This window comes from Pteropus alecto, unplaced genomic scaffold (genome assembly GCF_000325575.1).
Source record: "Pteropus alecto unplaced genomic scaffold, ASM32557v1 scaffold146, whole genome shotgun sequence".
Classification (NCBI taxonomy): domain Eukaryota; kingdom Metazoa; phylum Chordata; class Mammalia; order Chiroptera; family Pteropodidae; genus Pteropus; species Pteropus alecto.
This window is the reverse complement of record NW_006442107.1, coordinates 14,369,805-14,376,433: the sequence shown is the minus strand read 5'-3', so window position 1 is coordinate 14,376,433 and position 6,629 is coordinate 14,369,805.

Here is a 6,629-nt window from a genome sequence, read left to right as displayed (position 1 = left end):
ATCTCCCAGTTTCTATGGGTCAGAGGTCAGAGCTCCCCTTGACTGGGTTCTTTACTCAGGGTCTCACAAGGCTACAGTCAGTGCATCATCCAGGCTATGTTCTCATCTGAAGGCTCAACTAGGGAAGAATCCACTTCTGAGCTCATTCAGGTTGTCGACAGAATTTATTTGCAGCTCTCTGACTGAGTACCCTGCCTTCCTACTGGCTGTTGGTTGGAGGCTAGCCTCAGTTTTAGAGGTCGCCCACAGTTTCCTGCCACATGGCCTCCTCTTAGGCAATTACATATGATTATTTTCCTCTTCAAGGCTCACAGGAAAGTGGCTCTTACACCAGTCTGCTAAGATTGAGTCTTATATAATATAGTGTAATTATGGGAGTGACCTTTGCTATGTAACAAAATCTGACCCAGAAAGTAACACTTTATAACCTTGATCATATTCTATTGGCTAGAAGTAAGTCACAAGTCATGCCCACACCCAAAATGGGGGAGATTATATAGGGTGTAACACTGGGGGGTGAAGGTCATGGGGATAATGTAAGAATTATACTTACACAGGAAGAGAAGAAAGAAGTGGTTGCAAGAAGTTAAGGGTCAGGGAAAGATTTGACTACAAAGAAGCAGCAGAGCAAGTTTTCAGAGGTGATGAAACTGTTCGCATCCTGACTATTTTGGTGGTTACATGAATCCATACATGTGTTAAAACTCCAGAACTGTATATACATATGCCAATTTATTAGAAATAAATTTAAGAAATAAAGAAGAATGAATGTTTATTTTCTTGTAGTTCTGGATGCTGAAAGTTCAAGATCAAGATGTCAGCAGGGTTGGTTTCTCCTAAAGAAGGATCTGTTCCAGGCGTCTCCTTTGTTCGCTGTATATGGTCATCTCTCCCAGTGTCTTCACGTCATCTTCCCTCTGTTGGTGTTGATATCCAAATCTTCCTTTTGTTATAAGGACACCAGTCATATTGGATTAGGTCCCACCCTAATGACTTCTATTAACTTAATTACCTCCATTAAGTAATTTTCACTCTAAACACCATCAGATTCTGAGGTACTGGGAGTTAGGACTTCAGTATATGAATTTTGCGGGACATGATTCAGCCCATGACACTAACCTACCCCCAGTACCTGGTACAGGGCCTGGAAAATAGAGGGGCTCAATAACTGTTGGATGTATCATAGACTGCTAGAAGACAGCGGCTGGGCAGCAAGACCGTGCTGCCTGAATCCACCACTCCCCGTAATGTCTTCTTGCTGTAGTTTTAACGATGGGGGTCCTTTCCCTCTAGCCTCTTGGCCTGAGTTTGTGGCCACTGGGGAATACTTAGCAGGAAAACAGTGCAGGGCAGATCAGGGTTGGATTTTATGGCCACCGCAGGTCTGACAGTCTCTGTCATATGCCCTGATTTACTGGGAAGATGGTTTTAGTAAGAAGACAATCAGACAAAACTGAGTGCATTGCCCCAGGCAGGGTCCAGTGGGGCCTGACGCCCGCCCCCCCCCGCCGCATTCCCCAGACTGGTGCTTTCTCCAACCACAATTGCCCACTTAACCGCAAAATAATGAGTACTCAGAACCCAGCTCCTCAAATGTGAGGGGAAGACACAAGGTATCATTAACAGATGGGGTTCCACTGAAATGTTTAAAAGTCAAGAAGGCCTCTTAAATTTAGCTTTACTCATTAATAACCAAAATGAAACAAGCACATTTCTATAATAAAAAAATACACAATAAAATCCTTTCAGTCTCGAATACATTTAACTACTTAACTATAGATCCATTTATTCCTGTGATTTTTGCCTATGATGTAAAAGATTAAGAGAAAATTAACCAATTCAAAGTTATTGAATGTATAACTTATTTTTAAGTTATGTTTAAAGCCTCAAAATGAGGCAATTACAGCAATATTAAACATTTAGGATAAATGCTGTTTTGCCAGGCTATTTCTTTTCTTTCAATTTCTGACTTGCAAATTTTAAAAAGGCATTTTAATTTTTAAGATAATTTTTCCTAATTATAAAGATAACACATGCTCATTGAAAAAATTTTTGAAGACACAGAAAAGCATAAAGAAAACAGTTAATCCCACCTTCAGAGTGTCTTTGTTAGCCTTTCAGTGTATTTTCTTCCCATCTTTCATTAAATATTTAAGGTAATGTGATTATTCTTTATACAGTATTTTAATTCCAACTCAGCATCATACCACATCTTTTCCCCATGGCATTAGAATTCCTTGTAAACATCATTTTTTTCTTTTTGTTTATTTCTTTATTGGGATATTTCTTATATTCAATAAGTATATAAATCTTAAGTGTGCAGATTGATGAACTTCAGCATATGTATATTCCCACATAACCATCATTCAGATATATAGATATCTATATATCTGAATGATGGTATATATAATGTTTTCAACACTTCAGGCTCCCTTTTGCCCCCTCAAATTTTGCCTATTCTTGAGCTAGATTTAAGTGGAGCTATATCTCAAATACTTTTCCTTAGCTGACTTCTTTCACTAAATATTAGCTCTATGAGATTTACATGTTTTTTGAGTGTTCCAGTATGTTCCAGTGTTCCTAATACGTTGTATGAGCATATCAATGTTTTATTTTTATGTTTTATTATGAATAGACATAGGTGTCTTTTTTTAATTTGGAGCTATTGCAAGTTAAGCTACTGTGAACACCTTTTTACCTGTCTTTTCATATGTAAGCACCCATTTCTCTTGGGTATACATCCAAAAGTAGAATTGCTTTAATATATGATAAATAGATGCTTAGCCTTGGTGGTTGTTGCCAAAGCACTTTGCCAAGTGGTCTGTCGGTTTACCCTCCTACCAGTACCATATGAGAGTTCTAGTTGTTCCCATTCTCACCAATACTTGGTGTAGTCGGTCTTTTTCATTTGAATCATTCTCCAGGATATGTAATGGTTTCTCATTGTGGTTTTCATTTGCATTTTCCTGGTGACTAAAGATGTTGAGCACCTTTTCAATTTAGATATCCTATTTGTGAAGTGCCTGTTCATATCTTTCGACTATTTTTCTATCGAACTGTCTGCTTTTTAAAATTTATTTGTAGAATTTCTTGATGTTATATCCTGGATACAAGTCTCCCATTCTGTAGTTTGCCTTTTTGCTCTTAATGATGTCTTTTAATGAAATGAGAGTTCTTAGTTTAAATGAAGTTCAATATGTCTATCTTTTCTGGTTTGAGCTTTTTCTGTCCTGTTTTAAAAATCTTTGTCTATAACAAGGTCATGAAGACATTCTCCTAAAACATCACTTTTAATGAAATAAATTCACTATTTTCTATTTTTAGGTATTTAGGTCATACCCTATTTTCCACTACTGTTAATAAAGGTACTAATACTTATAGACTTCTGTGGGTCAGGGTTAAGTTTTTACATACATTCTCTTAAGAACTATTCAGCAGGCACTGTTTTCATGCCCAGGATAAAGGGAGGCTGAGAGAGTTGTTTAAGTTACCCAAAGTCATATGACTACAGAGTGGAATTTCAGTCTAGATCTCTCTGCATAACCAAGGTTATAAGCCACTTCATTATTTACTTTTCCAGTGATTCTTTCCTCAAGATAAATCCCTGGAAGTGGAACTCACTGGGTTAATGGTAGGACTATGTTAATACTCTTGATAGATGCTCTGAGTATCCCTCCCATTTTAACCTCATCATTCACTTACATTGCAGAGTACCTATCTTTCTGGCATCTCCACAGGAAGAGATTGATGTTTTCATGTGATAACAGTTTTACTTAGAGTAATGATTGCTATAATTTTTTTTTTCAAAGTTTCCAGTTATTGGAAGCTAATTGTGGGCCAGGCACTTTACATACATGCTTTATCTCATTCAAAATCCACAATCATCCTGCAAGGAAGGCAATGCTCTTAGCATTTATAAATGCACAAACAGGATCAGAGAGAAAAAGGAGTTTGCCCAAAGGCAGGTGTTTAATAAGAAGCAGAGTCAGGACTCAAAACACCATTAAATTCCTGTGCTTTTTGGCTGTTCCCCATCTACCAGCTTGGTAGGTGCAATAGGTAGCTTCTGCTGGCTCCTCTCTCCAGCCTGTTTCCCCCTGCCCCCATGTTGTGTGCCCCAGGAGACAGCCTGTGTCAACCAGCTCTCTGGCTCTCTGGGTTCAAACAGTAAAGAGGGGCCAGCAGAGATTAGTGGGAGAAAGGAAGAGAGTGAATTCCAGGTATTTTTTTCCCTCCCTATGGGGTCTCAGCTGGCTGCATCTCCAGACAGTCTGAGTTCCTGTCAAGCACTCTCTCCTCCCAGCGATACCACCTCTTTCCATCTCCAGGTTCTGACAACAGAGCCCTCCTCTTGTCCCTTCAGTGTAGTGACTGTGCCTGCTGTTTCTAGCCCCAGAGTTCTAGCTCATTCTTTGTAGTTTAATTGGGACTTTGAAAGAATCAGCTGCATGATGGCAAGCTTCAATACTGTCACTAACTCACACTTGCCCCTTCACCAATACATTAACTATTCCAGCTGAACTCTTCTTACAGGTGTCTACTTGTCACATCCACCCCAGATAAGGGAGTGGCCAAGTCTCCTCTCTCCCTGAAAGTGCTTTTCTCTCCTGAGATTTTGGGTCACTTGATGATTATGTAACTTTGTCTCTCTAATGGGCTTGAAAAAAGTAATGAAATTACTTTTTTTGAAATTAGTTTCTCTCTTCTTGTTTTAAGCATAGGAGTGATGCTCCTTTTAGTCCTCTATATAGCTCTTGAATGGAACGAAGTGATTCTTCAAAAAACTTTTCATTCTAACATAACTTCAGATTATGTTATCATATAACGTTGCAATTATGTGATGCAAAAAACCCTTTTATACTTTAACTCACCCATTCTTAACATTTTTTCACATGTATTTTGTAGTTCTCTATCTAGATATCCATATCTATCTATTCTGAATCATTTGAGAGTAGGCTATATGCCTCATTTACTTATTAATACTTTGGTGTAGACTTCCTAAGAATAGGGTGATTTTCTTATAGAACTTTACTATAATTATGGACTTCAGGATATTTAATATTGACACAATATCTTTATTTAATCTATGGTACACATCACAACTGTCCATTGACCTAATAATGTTCTTTATAGCAGCCCTTTTGAGGGAGGCAAGAAACTTGGTGTAGATCTTTCTCTTCTCAATCTCTCAAATAGAGTAAAAGCTTGAATCTCTCTGTGTTGGGGGCATGCAGAGGAGAGGTCAACAAGCACTGCTTCCTTGGGGCATTGGTGAAAACTCACTGCAGCTAGGAACAGGGAAAAAGAAAATTGCTGTGAGAGGCGCAGGACTGTGCAGGGCCCACAACTGCAACTGGGAAAGGGGTGGGAGAACTGAGAAAACCCCTCCCTTCATTCCCAGTACCAGGGACATGGTGCATGCCTAAATCTGAGGTTCACTCAGACCGACATAAAATACATTCCTCTATGCCCCACCCCACCTCCTTGCGCTGCCGAGCTAACAAGTTTTAAATAATAAGTAGCAGAATACTGGGACAGGAACTGGAGAGAAACAAAAGTGTTCAAACAGACCCTCTAAGATCAAAGCACAAAAGCTCAGGATTGAACAGATATTGCTCTGATAAACCAACTCTCATCCGAAATACAAAGTATCCCTATTGGAATTTGCAGCTTGTGGTACACCGCAGGCAACCATAGCTAGAGTTCACTCCAAACCCACTCTAATGCCTACGTACATTATTTCAAAACCTGATAACAAATGCTTAGAAAAAGGAAAGACATGCCAATTGCCAGTCATAAAAACGATGACCTCATTCTTTTTGTCCTACACTAGATGTCTAGCTTACAATAAAAATTATAAGGCATATACAAAGAAAGGTATGAAAAAAACGTACTTCAGAGAGACAGAGCAATAAACAGAACCAGAGTCAGATATGACACAGAAGTTGGAACTGACAGGATATTTAAAATAAGTCTGATTAATATATGATTAATGGAAAATATTGACAACATGCGAAGTGAGATGAGTAATTTCAGCAAAGAGATACAAACTATAAGAATCAGATGGACGTGCCAGAAAAGAAAAGCACAGTACAGCTGGCTCATCAGTAGACTCAGCACCATTGAGGAAACAATCAGTACATTTGAAGATGGTTAATAGAAATTTCCAAAACCAAAATACAAAGAGAAAAAAAAGAGTGTGTGTGCATGTGGGGGAACGAGAATATTCAAGGAACTGTGGGACAATATCAAAACTCTAACATAAGCATAATTAGAATTCCTGAATGAAAAGAGAGAACAAATGGTCCAGGAAAAATATATGAAGAAATAATGGCTGAGAATTTTCTAAAATTAATAACTAATACTAGATCACAGATCCAAGAAGCTCAGAGAATGCCAAACTGGATAAATACCAAAACAAACAAACAACACACACACACTTAGGCATATTATATTCAAATTATTAAAAACAAAAAGATGAAATCTTAAAGTCAGCCAGAGAGAAAAATAACATTACATATAGAGGAACAAAAATAAGAGTTAAAGCAGATTTATCATAAGAAAATAAGACAATAGAGTGACATCTTTAAAGTACTGGAGGGAAAAGCTTTCAACATGGAATCCTATAC